This window comes from Rissa tridactyla, chromosome 4 (genome assembly GCF_028500815.1).
Source record: "Rissa tridactyla isolate bRisTri1 chromosome 4, bRisTri1.patW.cur.20221130, whole genome shotgun sequence".
In the NCBI taxonomy this organism is placed as follows: domain Eukaryota; kingdom Metazoa; phylum Chordata; class Aves; order Charadriiformes; family Laridae; genus Rissa; species Rissa tridactyla.
In genome coordinates, this window is record NC_071469.1 from 21,567,911 (window position 1) to 21,585,355 (window position 17,445).

The 17,445-nt window shown below is 41.3% G+C and overlaps 1 protein-coding gene across 10 annotated transcripts in view; it reads left to right on the forward strand.

Moving 5' to 3' along the window:
- The first annotated feature begins 1,115 nt into the window (after positions 1 to 1,115).
- Positions 1,116 to 17,445, forward strand: part of PPP6R3 (protein phosphatase 6 regulatory subunit 3) — a 58,829-nt gene continuing 42,499 nt past the window's right edge. For 5 of the 10 annotated variants that reach the window (XM_054200411.1, XM_054200420.1, XM_054200412.1 and 2 more), the window contains exons 1-3: positions 1,116 to 1,247; positions 13,759 to 13,932; positions 14,304 to 14,416. The gene's annotated coding sequence lies outside the window, so the exon portion shown is untranslated. The remainder of the gene's footprint in view (positions 1,248 to 13,758; positions 13,933 to 14,303; positions 14,417 to 17,445) is intronic. The other 5 variants (XM_054200413.1, XM_054200414.1, XM_054200416.1 and 2 more) reach the window with 3 other exon arrangements.

Below are 17,445 nucleotides of genomic sequence, written 5' to 3' on the forward strand. Positions count from 1 at the left end.
GCCCTGAGGGCTGCCTGGAGGGGCGACGGCCATTTTGCATGAAGGTAATTGGGGAGGCTTTGTGAGGGAAGGCCGCGGGCGTCCTGGCTGGGCAGAACGTGTTTGTGCCTCTAAGACACAGGGCGCAAAACACCGCATAGAAGATGTTTTTTTTTTGCCAGTTGTGGGGCACACAAGGCTGCCCATTCAGCTACTTGTCGCTCAAGCTTTCAAGCAGGGGTTCTCGAGCTTTCAAGCAGGGGTTCTCACCAGCAGGGTTTGGCCAAGGCGGGTTGTGAAGCTGCCGGCTCAGGCAGCAGTACCGCAGGCAAGCCACAGGGGAGGGTTGCCAAGGCCAGGGTGCAGGACTTTCCCTGGTTTTCACACATGCTTATTCTGGTGCATTTTGGTTAAAACACGCTGCCAGTTCTGAGGTGGAGTTGGAGGACCCACGGGCGCCCGCATGAAGGCTCAGAAAAAGAAAAGCCCTAATTGCGGGGAATACGGGTATCGATCCCACAACCTTTCACATGGTGAGCTACCGCTCTACCGCTCGAGCTAAGCCCCCCCCTCGCTAGCTCTTGTTGCCCCCCCACCCCCGCCGCCAGCTTCCGGAGGCGTCCACATCGCACCCCCTGCGCGCGCGCCAGCTACTTGTTGTCAGGCAGTTTGGCGCCCGCGCCTCACCCTGGGGGGCGGGGCTCCGCCCGCCAGCCAATGGCGAGGCGCGGAGGGTAAGGGTACGGGGGGGGGGGATCGCCACCACAGGCGCCCACCCCTCCCGCTGCGGCCTCCTGCCGGCTCGAGCGCCTCAGCGCCAGATTGGGCGGAAAGGGTTTATTTTTAAAAGAAATCTCCTCTTGCTATTGGGTGAGGGAGACGCCCGTCAGGGTGACGTTTGCTTGTTGCCAAGTCGGGAAGGTGGGAAGAGAGGTGCACCCGCCCCGTGCGCTGACTGGCCAACAGGAAGCCGAGAGCCCACCCCCACCCCCCGTTCGACCCTGTTGCAGTCGCGCAGCTGAGTGACTGACACCCAGCGGACTGCCAGTGAGAGGCCGCGCTCCGCACGCCGCCCAATAGGAAGGCGCGAGTCGAGGAGGAGGGTGGTGCCGGGGCGGTGTGATTGGCAGGCGGGGCGGAGGGAGAGGAGGGCTCGCAGGAGCTGATATGTCCGCCATCTTGGAGCGTCGGTGATGGTGGCAAGCGGTGGCTTTCCCGCCTAAGCAGAGGCAGCCTGGGGCCTGTGGCGGGGGGACGCACTTGCCGAGGTATGGGCGGGGTAGCGGTGAGCTCTCCCTGCTGCCGCTGCGAGCGGAACGGCGCTCCGGTGACGGGTCGTCTTCGGCGGCGCGGGCCTGGCGCCTGCTCCCCTCCGCGCGGGGGGCTCTGGACGCTCCTCAGGCGCCGCTGGGCCGGGGCCTGGTGGGGTTGCAGGGGACCGTTCTGTGCGGTGCCCCCTCGCGCGCGCACCACTGAGCCCGGAGCGCCCGGACGGGCGCGGTGGGCCGCGGCGCGGTTGCGGGCTGCCACGGGCCTGGGCGCGGCGGGGAAGGCCCGGGCCGCGCTGGAGGGAGCCCTGCCCGCCCGCCGCCTTTTTTCTTCCTGTGGCTGTGACGTTGGGTCCTTCGGCTGCTGCCCCGAAGCTTCTTCCTAGCGCCCGTGGCGCTTCGCCCCGGGTGGGGAGCCGGCTGGCAGCCGTGGAGGGGCGGAGACGCCGCGGCCGTTCCACGGAAGGTTTTGGTGGCGGAGTGTTGGCGGCCTGGTGCGGCGTGGAGCGGGTCGCGGCGGCGTTGGGTATGGTGGGCGGTGCATTGTTCCCTCGTACACCGGAGGAGCTCCAAACCGGGTGTTTTGCCGAAATGGGGGAAGCTGTCTGCACTACTCCCTCCTCCGGCGGTCACTTGTGCTGTTGCTGTAGCTTACAGAACTTTGTTCTAGCTTCACTGGTATCTCTTGGATAATAAAACAGATAAGCCTTGCTGATAGCTAATTCTGCATTCATTTTCGTTCTTTAAAATCAGTGCCTCGCTATTCCTTTGAGGACGCTTCCCCAGCCTTTTCTTTTTTTTTTTTTGTTGGGTTGTCTGTGGGTGGCTTGTTATTTTGTTTTGGTTTTTTTTAACAAGGCAGCTTCTTTCAGTTACATTTTCTTAAAAGCATAGCAGTGTTTGGGTAAGCTTTAACTGCTGTTAAATACATTTGTTATAATCTGATTTTGAACCTGCCAGTTCTTTTGGTTTTGTTTTGCTTTAGTCACTAAGAACTTCTCAAAGTGTAAGAGGGAATTAGTGTTATAGCCTTGTGTCTTGTATGACATAAGTACAACTGAGGCTAAAGATCATCTCTTGTCAGAATAAATTTTATATAAGTTAAAACAGTAGGATAGTTTGAATAGGTGTGTTGCTATTTTTAAAAAGTGTCCTGAGTGGAAGAATATAGAAAACTTAAGAGTGGGTGGATAGCTTTAGAAAGCGTTCCTTGTGAGATCTTGAGAACTTAAAAATGAAGAAGTTTAAAATACGTAGTCTAAAAGTACTGTAGCACTGTGGTGCGGGTTTGGTTTGGGGCTTGTTTTTGGTGGTTGTTGTTGTTTGTTTATTTGTTAGTTTTTAATTTATGAATATTAAGCTGGTTTAAAATTTCCAAGTAATATACAAAATAGCTTGTGAACTGCACAAATGCATGTGTGCTTTTTTTTTTTCTTCTGGAATGCTGAAAGATGGAAAGTCTTCCTGTTTCAGTGTTCCAGATAGATTACTGCAGTTATTTGAACTGCTATGTGTATTTGAAAATACACATACATGTACAGCATACATTCTAGTAACATTCTGTGATTACTTAGCCCTGTGTTATTTTTTTTGTTTTCAGTAGTGAGACATGGACTGACTGTAGCTTGTGAGAGTCTTTATTATCCAAATATGAAAGAACACTACAGAATTACTACAGAATTATTTTTCAGTATATAATTTGTTAACAAGACTTCGTGCAAACGTGGTACTCAGTCTGCATGTTTATTTCTTGACAGTTTGTAATTCTAAGTAATTACTTAAATTCTCTTAAGGGACTGGTTTCCTCTGTCAGTGATACAGCTTGAACATAGGTGATACTTCTTATTTGCTTTCTGTGTGAAAAGCGGAATGCGTATGTGGTATTGAATCCTGAGTACTAAAGGAATTTACCTTCTAATACTACTTGAAGATTTTTATTTTGGCCTGAAGAACGGAGAGGTCTGTTTACAATGAACTTAAGGAAAACACTGAGCTACAGTGAAATTTGTGGTTTAGAAATTCAGGAAAAGCAGACTGTTTAACAGGAATGTCTTTAAGTAGGGTAGTGCGTTATAGCTTCTTTTCAAGCAAGTTAGATTTATATATATGTAAACTGCTGTGACTAGTATCTTTGTATTCTTTTAAATATAAATCAACTAGCCATTATTATTCCCTTATGGAATTAAAGATACTAAATAGTTTGTGTGTCTTCTCATGATACTGCCTGCAAACTCTTCGCCCTACTTCTGTTGACTTGCTAAAGTGAGGCAATGTGACTGTTTCCTTCACAACCCTTCTCTCTTGCACTTAACAGAGGTGATGCTATAGCCTGTATACCAATCAAAGAATCATATGATGTTCTAAGGGTGGAAAATCAAGTGAATTAATAGAATGGAATCTGAATTTAGCAGTATTAAAGCAGAAAATTATGTATGTAGTTTTAGTATTAACAGATAGTTAGAGAGTGATCTCTATTGTTATGGCTCAACGTCTTTGCTTCTCTACTCAGCTTAATCTTGAAATGCATGAACTATGAAATTCTAAACAGCTGGATCAAAACCAACCAGTATGGGATTGAATCAGTCAGAAGGGAGAAATGCTTTGAAGAACTGTCTGGTCCACTCTCCTTTCTGTCTGTTGATGTCCTCTTTTGTCCAAGTGCGTAAAAAGCCTTGAAGTATGTACTTAATTCTGCACTTAGTTAAGATTACTCTGTATCAGTACACTGAAATGAGGCTTTTTCCAGCTTCAGTGTTCCAGCGTATTACACAACCTCTTTATAGGTAGGAGGTTTGCATATTCACTTCTTGTATGTAACTGGGTTAATTTATGGCCTTTGGAAGTTATGATGGAAACCATGGCTTCTGCTTGGGCAGAAGAGGCATTAGTATGAGTATGGTGAACTGTTTCTGTAGTAAGTTAGGATGTCTTAAGCATATTGTCTGACATCTAGATTCAGCTCTCATAGTAGTACCTTCATCCGTGACCCGTAAGATTGCTGTGTACTCTATGTTATTTCGTATGCCAGGTTAAGGAGTAGTGTGTTATCCCAAAGTAGGTAACACATCCAAATTCTAGCAGACTAGATGTCTGATTGGATTATCCTAAGAGCAAGATGTGCAGCCATTGTTTTTGGCAAACTTTCCACAATAATAAAACAAGTAGGGATAAATGAGAAATAATATCTTGCTTGTCTCATCTTCTTTTGTCAAGTTGGAGGAAGTGAGCAAAGAACTTGAGAAACTATTTAGTGATCACATTAGATGCTGGTATGTTCGAGGTGGGCAAGCCTGAAAGATCAATCAGAAAATACGTAGAGAATACAAAAATAATGTTGAAATCTCTGCATAGCATGTTTAATTGTTTTTGTGGTGTGTCAGTGTGCCAGCATCTGTTTTAGAAACCATATGCTACTAAGCAACTCAAGTAAAATGTTTTTCTACTCTTGGCTATTATATGCAGCTCTGTAGCTAGCTTGGGATGCTTCTCAGGAAATGGGATAGACTGAATTGATAGGATCGGGAAGACATTTGGTATGAGCTGTTAACAGCTTTCTTGTTTATGGAATAATTCTTCACACAATATTGGGAAAAAATCTGTTACTGTAAAATACAAGACTTTTCATGACCTTTGTTTATTTCTGTGAAGTACCAAGAAGCATGTTTGAAGTGGTGTAAGTGATTTGGAGTGGGTGAAAAAGTTCCTGACTAACGCTTTGACTGTTCTTTCTTCTTGATGTTACTCTGTATAGTCCTCCCCTAATCCTCTTAAATGGATGTATCTTTTCCTCTTCCATGGGACTTAAACTTCAAATAGTGACAAAATCTATGGAATGTGTTGAATACCAGCAGTGGAAAAGAGTACCAAAAAACCTCAGCGTGCAACTGCATGGAACTGTAAAGCTGTAATACGCTCTTCTGGAGTGGTGCTATATGCTGTTAGGCGTGTTAGGAAAATAGCTAAGAAGAGCACCTATGAAACTGGTAGTGAGGATTTGTGTGAAGACATGAAGGGAGGCAGAATTGAGTAAAATTGAGTAAAAAAACTGAGTAAAAACTTGAAACACTGAGTAAAAAAATTGAGTGAAAACTTGAAATCTTACTGAAAACGGTTTAGCTGCTGTCACCAAATATCTTGAAAAGGGATGGAAAGTCTAGAGACTGCTAAAACAAAGCTGTAGTGGTGGCAGGAACAGACTCACTTGGGGGTAGGTGGGTTTCCTGCTGGTGTTGTAAGGGGCTTGCATCTACAGGAAACCAACTTCCATTTAATGTTGATGTTGGTCAGTGTGCATTCCAGATGGAAGTCCATTTGAAAATTGCATCAGCGTAGGGGTTGTACTCCCATCTTCCACGTTTGTCTTTCTGTGTTCTTTCTGGCTATTATGAAGGAAGAGTTTGTCATTGCTTATGGCAATTCTGAGGGTTAATAGAATTTTGGTGTTTTTTCCTTCCTGTGAGTGACAGCTTTAGAAGTTAGACTAAACTGGCTATGAAGTAGTCAGTTCTTCCTTTTGGCTGTGAGAAGCAAGCATTCATCAAAGGATGTTGTACTTGTTGCTGATGGTGGGCTCTTTGTTATAGCTTCAAGCCACACTTAGTGGCAAAAAGATGTTATGTTGAACACTGTGTTTAGATGAAATTTGTCTGATAAAGGAGGTGGTAAAGATAATGTTAGTGAGAGGTCTGCATTTGTTAATGGTCAACGTAAAAACCCCTTAATGTATCTTTTCATGCTGCATGCCTTTACTGTAGTGATTAGTGTGCTGTTTTCATTTTAACTAGTGGTGCTTCAAAGAAGGGAAATGGAGGAAGATTTAAAGGCAAGGCAGGTAGCAATCCAGTAGTTGATGAAAGATGGTGTAAGACCACTGCACAACTTGTTGAGCCCTTCAGGTTCTAATAAAAGATAATTGCTGTCATAGCTGTGAGTTGATAGTAAGTAGCATTCAGTGCTTAATTTTAATTAACTGTTACATACTTGTAAAACTTTACAATTCCTTTTGATATTACTGAGTCCTTCCTGTTGCTTTACCAGTGATGTTACGGGATGCCTTTCCTCAGTTTAAAGGGATCTACTTTGCCATCAGATCATGAAAGCGGTGTCTGTAATTCTGTAGCTTTATACTTTTTTGGGCTAAGACTCTCTTGTAGAGTTACTTATAATCCAAAAGCTTATAAATTTCGCTGAGAGACCAGTAATGAGTGATTGGGCTCTGAAGTTAAAACTTTACTCTTTCTCAACCCATTATAAATGTTTGATTGTTTTTATTTCTCAGTAGTTGTGCCAGGTGTGCTTGCCTTATATTATATATCATATATATTATATGATTTCAGTCATACATGGGCACATTTCTTTTTTCTGTGGCTGGCTGTTCCAGTATGCTCTCCTGCTGTACTTAAGTATTATTTATTTATTTTGAGAGCAAAAAAATAAAAAAAACCCAAACTGACATGGCTGAACTGAGTACCAGCCACAGGTGGCTTGGTTGCTCTACTTTAAAAATGCAATTTATGAATACAAATTAATCCCTAACTCTTTAGTTAGTTGTCAAGATTGAAATTGTAGAGATGGGGTATCGAAGGTGGACAAAAAAAAAATTCTGTATCTCTTATGTATGTGGGTGTCTGTGAAAAAGAGTCAAAGTCTGAAAAACTCACAGGTTGTTTGGTATCTTTTGTAATATAGGAAACGCCTGTGGGTGTCTGATACCTTTTCCATTCTAGGAAACTGCCTTACTTTTAGGGCATAATAAAAAACAATGATGTTAATGCTTGTACAGTAGCTTTTTCAAAATACACTGGTCCAATCCTCTTGTTCCCCAGATTTGGGAATTCTGAAATTTAACTCACATTCCTCAGAAAAATATGCTGGCTGTAAAGCTGGGGACTAGAATGCAGTGGGGTTGCTTTTTTCCCCTCCCAAGTTGTAGCCCCATGCAGCCGAGAATTAAATTATTAATAGATACAGTAGAAAATTTGTAACTATGGTACTGATCTCTCCCTTATGAGAGGGAGGTATTATAGATTATTTCAAGGTCTATACTTTTAATTTATTGGAGATTATGGGTGTGAAGACTAAGGTCTTCTCTGGAAATGTGAATTGGTAACTATGATGTTATATAGTGTAATACTAAGTGGCAGAATGCAATTAAAAATGGTAAATGTGTTTTACTGTTAAGTGGGTTTTTGCGGAGAAAAGTGTTGTCCATTTTTTATTATTGGAAAAACTGCAAGCAACAGCCAGTGAATTCATCCCCCAAAACTAAAAGCAAACTGGCAGTTGAAAATAAAGAAAGTTGGAGAGGGAAAGAGGTGAAGTTGTCTTTTGTTATTTTTTAATTGCAGATGCTCTCCCCTGCCTCTCCCAGAAGGGAGAGGTGAAAGAGAGAGAGAGACTTATGATTTTAGAAAAAACTAAACTATTTTAATGAAATATTAATAAAAACATAAAATGAAAATAATGAAAAATATACAGTATATACAAAACCGTATCAAGCTCACAGGTTGACAGTCACATCACCAGCAGGCACTGGGCAAGTCCCAGGCTGGACTCAGCAATGGATGGGAACTGGATTCCAGATCTGGATTCACGAATGCACAGATTGGGATCAAAGGCAGATGAACAGACAGAGTCATCCTTGGATGCTGGCTATCGAAGAAAAAAAAAAAAAAAAGCTGACCCTTTGATCCCTCAGCTTTTATACTGAGCATGATGCAGATGGGATGGAATACCCTGTTGGTCAGTTTTGGCTCACCTGTCCTGTCCGCTCCACTCTATGCTTTTCTGCTTCTGACCCTTCAACAGGGCACGCAGGAAAGTCGGCTGACCTTGGTTGTTATAGCAATAAGTATAAGCAAGAGCCTCGTTGTGTACCACCCCTTGGCATAAATTAGAAACAATGAGGTCTTATCACTCTGAGAGTGGACACTGTCGGAAAAAAAATAATGTTTGAGAGTTCAGTTAGCTAGAAGAGGCTTAGCTGCAAAGTAAAATTATTGAACAGAAAATTAGTTTTGTCTTGCCTCAAACCAGGACATACGGGGAAGGCATATTTCTGTTCAGTGGAGGCACCAGAGACATCTGTGCCTGAAAAATGTGGTGTAATTGCAATGTGCATGGTTTGTAAAAGCACAGCGTGGCAAAACTCTGATTACTGGAGTGATTTGCTCCAAAATATAAATTGCCTGGGGGATGGGGGAAGGAGGAAGAAAAGTAATTGCAAAAAATGGTGAGTAAAATGCTTGTGGAAGATACTGAATCTCTATTCAGTTGCCTTAATCTTTGGGCAATAAGATAACTTAACTGTTTGGCATCCAGTACTTAAATGACTTTTCATATGTATTAAAATATTTTTCTTTTCCAACTATTTAACTTCATCCTCAGGGTATCTGCAGAGATGGGGAAACAGTTGTATAGACTATGTCCCCTGAATATGCAGTGTGTTTTGTGAAGGAAGGGAGAGTGTTCTTACTTGGTTAAAGGCTCAACTAAAGCTATAGCATTGCACTGAGCTAGGGAAGATTCCAGATGGCACCAAGGCATCTGTCTAAATGCAGATACCAACATTTAGGTCAGCAAGTATGGTAAAGTAGCATCACTTCTCTTGTATCCAGGTGCTGCTGCTGTATTTTATCTCGCTTGACATTGGGATAACTTTCCTACTTTTGTCCTAGGGGTTGTATTCATGAAACATTGAACATGAAAATTTAGGATTGTAGAAATAAGTATAGGTGGGGCTTAAGCTTTTTGGTAGATGAAGTCAAATCAGTAATCTTTCCCCAAGAGTAAATCAAAATCAAAGATTTATTTTAACCTGCTTAAATTGAAGATTAAAGGAGGAAGTATCTTCAGTTTTTCTTTTAATGCTGTTGGATCTGTACATGCTTTGAAGAGTGCTAGGGATTCCAACTTTTCAGTTTGAAAAGCAAACCATGTTTTTGATAGTGTCATGTTAGGGGAATATTAGCCTGTGTATGCATGCAGGGTGGGTTGATTAGTTCTGTCAGTTTTTGCAGGATCTGGTAGCACTGAAATCATAGGTAATATATTTAGTAGCTCAGTTCTTGATGTCCTAATTAAAAGGGCAGTCTTGTCTGACATCTTGAAAATGTGCAGCTGTCAAAACTTATTTTAATAGTTCTGTAAACCTTAGCATGAAGAAAAACAGGAAGATAATCTTGCCCATAGCCTTTAACTAGTGCAGTTCAGGTAACACGCACTGAAAGTGCAGATTACTCAAACAACAGGTCCAAGGAACCTTTAATGAAAGTCAAGAAAGAAGTGACAAACAGATTTATATTTAATTTTTAAGTTGCTATCTTAGTGCAAGAGTCCGCTCTAATTCTGGCAGCAGCTATAGCTGACTGAAGCTTTAGGAAGTAAAACATTGGCATGCTCCTAAAGGCTGCTGACTTCCACTTCTGAACCGTGGATGATCTTAAGTACTCTTTTTAGCAAGACTAAGGTTTTGCATAAAAAAGAAAGCTCACAGCAGACTTGAATGCACTGTCTATACAGAAATAACACTCTGGTGTCCTGGTTAGAAGTTGCTGAAGTAAGCTTTCTGCTACCTCCAAGTATTTTCATGCATCTCGAAATTTCATTTGCATCCGACTTCCAAGGTCTAATCAGTGAGGTGAAAAAGAGGATGAACTTGTTTATCTGAAAGGTTGTTCAGAGAAAATGGGTACGTTTACGTGGTACGCTGCAGTGCCTTGCTAGAAATGTCCAAGCCAGTTATGTATATGCTTTTGTTTAGCATGCCCCATGCTGAGTAGTGATTTGGGTTCAAAAGTGGTGTGGCCAGTTAGCCTGCTGTTGTACTCGGGCTAATTAAGGAAAATGGGAGACAGGGCTGAGTAGCTTTGGTACAGCAAAGCATCTGATGCAGTTGTATTGCCTTCTAGTAGCACTGCTTCTGGTACTAACCTTAGGGAACTCTTTATCATACTGTTGCCAAATCCTGGTAAGCATGTTCAAACAGTAGTCTTCTCATCTCTAACGTGCTCTTTTTCAGCAGTGTTCCAGGTGGTTGGGGTGGAGTGGGGCAGATTAAGGCAGATTGAGTGAAATGCTGAAAATTAAAGCTGTGGCTAAGTCATGGATAGTACCTGTGAAGCCATGGTAACTGTGCCCCTGTGATCTGATAGTAGTGTCTTAGACTTGGAAAAAAAAATATTTAAAAAAATATCCAAACTCACACACTTTTTGAGAGTACTTACTGAAAAAAGAAACCTCTGCTAAAGTTCATACCTCTAACCTTTGCTTTCTTAAGTTACAGTATTTTTTCCTTAAATGTTGAAACAAAAAAAAAAAAACCCACAAAACAACTGTACTGCTGAAGCAGTCAGTCAGCATGACTGATTTTTACATTGCCATAGTAGTACAGGAATTCAGGACTCATTTACACTTGCAGGTTATCAGGTGGTTGAGAATACAGCAGGCCTAAGGTGATAAAATTTGGTTCCAAGATGGAAGAGACAAATCCTGGTTGCCCTGTCCCTAATGGTGTGTTCCCTCTTCCTTGGCCATGCTGGCCCTGGTGATGACCCTTTGTTTCAGCATCTGGACTTGGTTAACTTCTGTAGTAAGCCCCAAGATGTGAGTGTTCTAAGGAGGACACGTTATTATTTTTATTTTTCCTACCAGACATTTGGAGAGGTGTGGTAAGGAACAATGATGATTCTTAAATGATGATTTCACAGGGCTCTGCCTTTAGCATTAGCATAAACAGTTTTGTATTGCTAGACTGTAACTTCACTGGGGAATCTCTCTGGGCCAACAAGCCAGTGGAAAAATGGGGAAAAAAAGATTACCTAATTTGTACTTAAGCAGAGTGTTGTATAAAAACACTTGCACTTGTTCTGAGTACAATATGGCCCAAAGAGGGAATTAACCATGCAGTGGCCTAGGCTTCCCTTTCTTGTTCCCGAAGAGATGCTGGTGGTTTTGTCAAACTGCCCCCATGATGAGGGTCTGTGAGCTATGAAATGAAACTGGAATTTTTTTTTCACTGAGGCTTTATGCAGCACAAAAAACTCATCTTGTATAGCAACTTTATTTCAGATATAGTAGGTTATATAAATTACTGTTTCAAATGCATGGAAGGACTTACTGTAAGAGCAGCACTATTCAGTGCTGCTCTTTACACTATCAGTGCTCCTTTACCCATGCTGCAGGTCCTTTCACTACCTAATCTGTGTTGTGGAGGGCAACAGTCAGAGACAATAAACCACCCATACCACTCAGTGGAAGTCATTCTTTAAACCAAACTCTCTACTCTTGTAGATTTTGAGGTGGACTGAAAAGGTCTTCATTGACCAGAACAGGTTTCTGGTGGAACACACTTCCCAGGGTATGCTATAATACTTGCACTGCTAGTATCTCGTTAATTTTGATTACACTAGTGTTTTTATTTTCCTATATAATACTACTGTATTGAATTCAGAAGCTGACTGTTCTGGTGCTAAAAATGGTATTTAGACAGTGAAGGTTTCTTCTCAAATAGAAATATCAGAAAGACATCCTTGTAAGCGGATTAGTAATAGTGGGTTTCATTTGGATAGTTTTACTGGCAATTGAAATCTCTGTGGACAGTATCTTAAGAATTTGTAAACTCTTCTGAAAATGCATTAAGCTAAGCAGGCTGCTTCTTTTGCTCCCACACGACATAATTGAGGAAGTTACATTCTTCTCCCTTCTCGGATGTCTATTTCTGAACGTAGGTGTGCGTTTGAAATGCAGAAATGATAACGAAGGAAGCTTCAGTAAAGCAAACTAAGTCCAGTAAACTTGTTTACTTTTTCTGCTCTATTTAGTCACTTGACTCACAAGGGATTGGCTAATCTACTTGACATATAGACCTTAAGGTCCAAGGATAAAAAACACATGTGACCTTTGAAAGTATTATGGTCAATGTATTATGTTGACCTTCAGTTCATGTCTATGTTGGTTACTAAAATATCCTTAGAGAAAGCTGTATTTAGTCTTTGTGTACATTAAGGCTTGGAGTCTTTGTGCTGTTGTGAATAAAATGTGGCGGCTTTTGGTTCCAGAACTGTTGGGAGATAACAAACAACATGGTATTTCAAGCCACAAAACTGACTAGCCCTAACAAAGCTAAGAGAAAATACTCTTTTGGGTGATTGTTTAACTAAAATGCAAGAGTGTCTTTTAGTTCAAGGGGAATTTATTTGTAGTATAGGCAGTATTGACAAAGGCTATGTATGAAATCATCTGCAAAGATCAGGAAACAGCTTTGAAGACACAGCTTGTTATCTTTAACATGGAAGGTGTAAAGTTAAATCATTCTTCTCTGGCAGAATACTTGAAATGCTTTTGAGGTGTGTGGTTTGAGGTTTTTTTTTTAGCTGAAGATATATTTGTGACAAACTGATAGCAGAGCTTTTCAGCCAAATACTAGGTCGTCACAGACATGAATTAATGAACATGCGACTATATTTGCTACCCTTCTTAGCTGCTAGTACTTCTGCTTTTTTGCCATTAACAATATTACCTATGTTCCCAAAAGTAACAAAGGTCTTGTCTGCCTTGAAACCTGTGTTAAAAAGCAAAACCAAAAAGCCCTCTGTAACTGGTGGAAAGGGAAGGTGAATTTTTATATTAGGTAGTAACCTTAAAACTGCCAGAAACAGCTACTTCAGGAAGAAGCATCGATTGATAGGGTGCATTTTCTTGACTATTTGGTGTTGACCAAAGCACAGACAGGTAAGTGTCACTCTGAAGCCGGTTTTGGATATCTGATTAAGCTCTTCAACGTTACTTTGCTTTACATTGAAAGAACTAAACTATCAAAAGCAGAGGTTGTCTTAATGATGAATTTTAGGTGACCAAATTCTGTCTTAGAAAAGCTGGTTACTCTGTAAGTCTGTATGTGGACTGTATTGGGGTTTTTTCTGAAGTTAAACTGATTTCAAATTGGAACTGGCAATATAGTTTATACAGACTTATGCCAAAGTAACTGACATTTTTAATGCTTGTATGTTTCTTTCTGTGCAGGTTTGTGGATAAATCAGATCTTAATATAACAAGAGAATAGTTATGAGGATAGAAAAGACTGTTGAAAAAAAGTCTGGCAACGGGTATTTTAGATCTTCTAGATTTGAAGACGTTACTTCATATGAAATTGCTAATAGTTTATAAAAAAAGGAAAAAACTCTGGATTCATGTTAGATTCCAGAGTCAAGTACAGATTATAAAGGCAGTTCTCTTTCACTGAGGCAATGAAGCTTCTTCCTTTGTCCCCTAAAAGTAAAGAGGGATGTTTAATTAAAGTTGGTTTAAAAATAAGTCTTTCAGATGACAAGCTGCTTTTGAATTTATTCTTGGAGTATGCTGCACTCGTCTTCCTAGCAATTTGTTTCCTTCTTCAGTTCGTATGTCTTATTCCATGCAAAGCAGTGCTTAGTATTCATGCAGTTGTTGACCTGTTGAATCGAACCTGTTAACAACAGTATTAAATTATAAAATGTTTTTTTTGTCGTTGTAGGAAGAAATCTGCTTCATCTAATTCAATCCTAATTCAGTCCTGCTAATCTGCTAATACTGTAGATTGAAAGATTTTTTTGCTGTTGCCAGGATACCCTGTAATGGGCAAGGAGCCTGAGAGAATACAAATCGTTCTGTTTTTTTAACTTTAAAAAAAAACTTTTGTGTTCAACAGGTAAGAAACTATTAAACTTCTCCTACAGCAGTAGATTTAGCTTCTGCATCTATAAAGTCTTATCTTAAATTTTAAGTGGTTCCTGAATGCTATAAGTTTTTCATGTCCCTGATTTTCACTAAAGGCTTATTTACATGACTTCTGTAGGTTCACACTTACCACCTTCTAAGCTGCTTCTCCTTCTGCAGTTCAGACTCTGTGGCCATTCCTTTCCTTTCCTTGCAGCTTTTTTTTGACTACTTTCTAGCTGGCTGTTTCTAACTTGGTCTTTTAACCCAGCTTGCTGTTGCACTGTTTTCTTTCTCTGCCACGCTTTGGTCTTACAGTGAGAATCTAGACACACTGTTGTGGTTATTCTATTTGTTTTACAGGGAACATGTTTTAAAGTGTTTTGGTTTTGTGCCAGGAGGTGTATCTGCTGCCCAGCCTCCAATTCTTTGGAAGAGTTTCAAAGCAAATGTGTTCATGAACTGACATGTATTAGGTATGAATGATGTTTAGCCCTATAGGTTATTATATTGAAGTATGGTAATTCTGAGTTCTGCAATTGAATTTTTGGTACTAAACTGCATGCTTCAGTGTAAATTTTTTTTCTGGGTAGCAATGCATTGTTTAGCTTTTTTGTAATATTGTGGGACCATCTGCTTTTCTCAGTACATAGATCTCTTCATTTCTATTTTGAAGATAATCGGGAGAATTCAAAATATGAAGGATCTAACTGAATTCTGTGACCAATGAATATTTTAAATGTGTAAGTGTTTGGCTGTTGATGTGGAGTTACTAGAAAATGATTCATCTTTTCTACTTGGGCAGGGGAGAACAGTGGCAAATTTGTAGTTATTCCAGCTAATTAAGATCTATATTTATTAACACTTACTAATCTATGGTTTGAGATAGAGTGTAGGAATTGACGAGGATGCACTTGTTGCTTGGTATAAAATTGGTCTTGTAAATTAATTGCAAACTAGACTTCAGCTGATTTTTGTACTTTTGCTGGAGGTTATGACCTCTTGAATTTTGAGAGATTGGTGTCTTTGAGTAAACATTAACTAGTTTGGACTTAGGTCCTTCAGCATGTCAAAGCAATTGATTATTGGGCCATTCAGTCATAATAGGGAGTGTGTGTATGCACATGATGGGTGTGTGTATATATATAATCTATATATTATGTAAAACCCCACACATTTCTAGTTCTGATTGAGATAGAAGTGCAGCTAGTGTGCATAAAAAAGGGAAGCTAGTGTGCATAAATAAGGGTGAAAGTGATTTCATTTCTACCTTGATTCCTAACTGTTCTGCAGCCATATCAGACTCCCTCTTCCCTTGTCTTATAGGGGAGTGAAAGTTCCTACTTATTAGATAATTTGCCTCCTCATTAGGAGGAGGAAGCAGCAGCTGTTAAAGAGGGTGTTATGAAAATTTCTGTGTCTTCATACAGTTCTCTGGTGTGTTCCTCTCCCAGTCAAGAAAGGACTACCACATGGTATCTTTTGCTTGCATTTTGCTCAAGAGTATGCAGTTACCCTCTGAAAGTATAGGAGTTAGCTGAGAAGCATATGTGCTGTAAATGGGTATAATGGCTGGAAGAAATTACATCTGCAGTACAAGCTTAAATTGTGCAATAGTCAATGAACATGCTAAAGTGCTTCTCTTGTATTCTGAAACATTGTTTGGTTACACAGGCATTCTTGATGGTATTTGGAAGAAGGTGCAGTATCTTGTGTTTTGGTATGTAAGTGAAATTTTACCTGCAAGTAGTTGAAAAGACTGAAATGTTGCTAGCTTATGTACAAGGAATACTCCCCCACAATTCCTGAATCTTACAACTTAATGATGGTAAGGTCTTACTAAGATGATTATAGAATCATAGACTGGTTTGGGTTGGAAGGGACCTGTAAAGGTCATCTAGTTCAACCCCCCTGCAATGAGCAGGGACATCTTCAACTAAATCAGGTTGCTCAGAGCCCTGTCCAACCTGACCTTGAATGTTTCCAGGGATGGGGCATCTACCACTTCTCTGGGCAACCTCTTCCAGTGTTTCACCACCCTAATCATAAAAAAAAATTTTTCCTTATATTTAGTCTGAATCTCTCCTTTTTCAGTTTAAAATCATTACCCCTTGTCCTATCACTACAGACCATACTAAAAAGTCTGTCTCTATCTCTCTTATGACCCCCCCTTTAAGTATTGAAAGGCTACTATAAGGTCTGCCTGGAGCCTTCTCTTCTCCAGGCTGAACAACCCCAAGTCTCAGCTTCAGGGGAGAAGAGTTCCCTTCCTCTGATCATACTCATGACGCTCCTGTGGACCTGCTCCAGCAGGTCCTTGTCTTTCCTGTGCTGAGGGCTCCAGAGCTGGATGCAGTACTCCAGGTGGGGCCTCACCAGAGCAGAGGGGCAGGATTGCCCCCCTTGGCCTGCTGGCCATGCTTCCTTTGATGCAGCCCAGGATATGGTTGGCTTTCTGGGCTGCGAATACACATTGTTGGCTCATGTCTGTAAGAAAGGCAGGTATTATTTTTGCAATGGGGAAGAGCTGTTTCCATCAGAGGTGACATGATAAGGGAATGACTAGACAAAGAGGCTCCAGCAGAGGCTTGTATAACATCTCTTATCACATAGACAAAAGGACAAACTGATTCATACCAGATTAGTGTCTAGAAGGGTAGTCAAACATTTAACCAGGGCTAATGACATTGAGCAATTTTACCAAAAAGGAAAGAAATAAACTAGTCAGATAATCCCTTTAGGTGTAGCATAAGGAGAAGTAAACAGAGGCACAACATCTGGGAACGGTTTTAGGCCCTCCAGACAGACTGTGAGCCCTGGAGTACCTAACCAATGGGAAACAGGGGAGGGAAAACTCAGCTGGGATTAGGAAATGAATAGGTGTGTTTCAAGAACCAAAAGTGTGCCTACTTGCTAGGTCACCCGTTCTTGCAAGGATGTTCAAATAAAATGTGCTTTGTATCTTTCACTGCCTGAGCATTGTTATTGGATAAGGAGCATTTCCCACATGTCCAGCTTTTCATATCCCGTATGTGGGGTCCCTGGGACAAGATGGTGGCAACAGTGTTGTATGAGGGTCAGGGGTCCTTGGTGACCTCCCCCACCAACCCAGCTCCCTGCAGGTAGCACAGCCCCCTGTGTCTGACGGTGGCTGGGAGGGGGCAAAGCATTGGCCGACCTGCAGGCAGGAAAGGGAGGTGCAGCAAGCCTACGCAAGCTCTCCCAGCACTCCATAAAAGAATTGTTGATTGGTTTTGTTTCCCTTTCAGTATCTTTTCTAGTTTGCTATGCGCTTTTGGAAATGGGAGGACTAGAACTGTGCACAGTACTTGAAATATGGGTGCAATATGTATTGAATTGTTGACGTGAAGGTGTTTGTATTTTGTGTTCTATTTCATTCTTTTTAATTTCAAACCATCTATTGGCTTCCTCCTCCACAAAGTTTCTTTGAAACTTCAGTAGCATATAATCATAACAGTCTAATTGTCATTGAAAGTAATGGAGT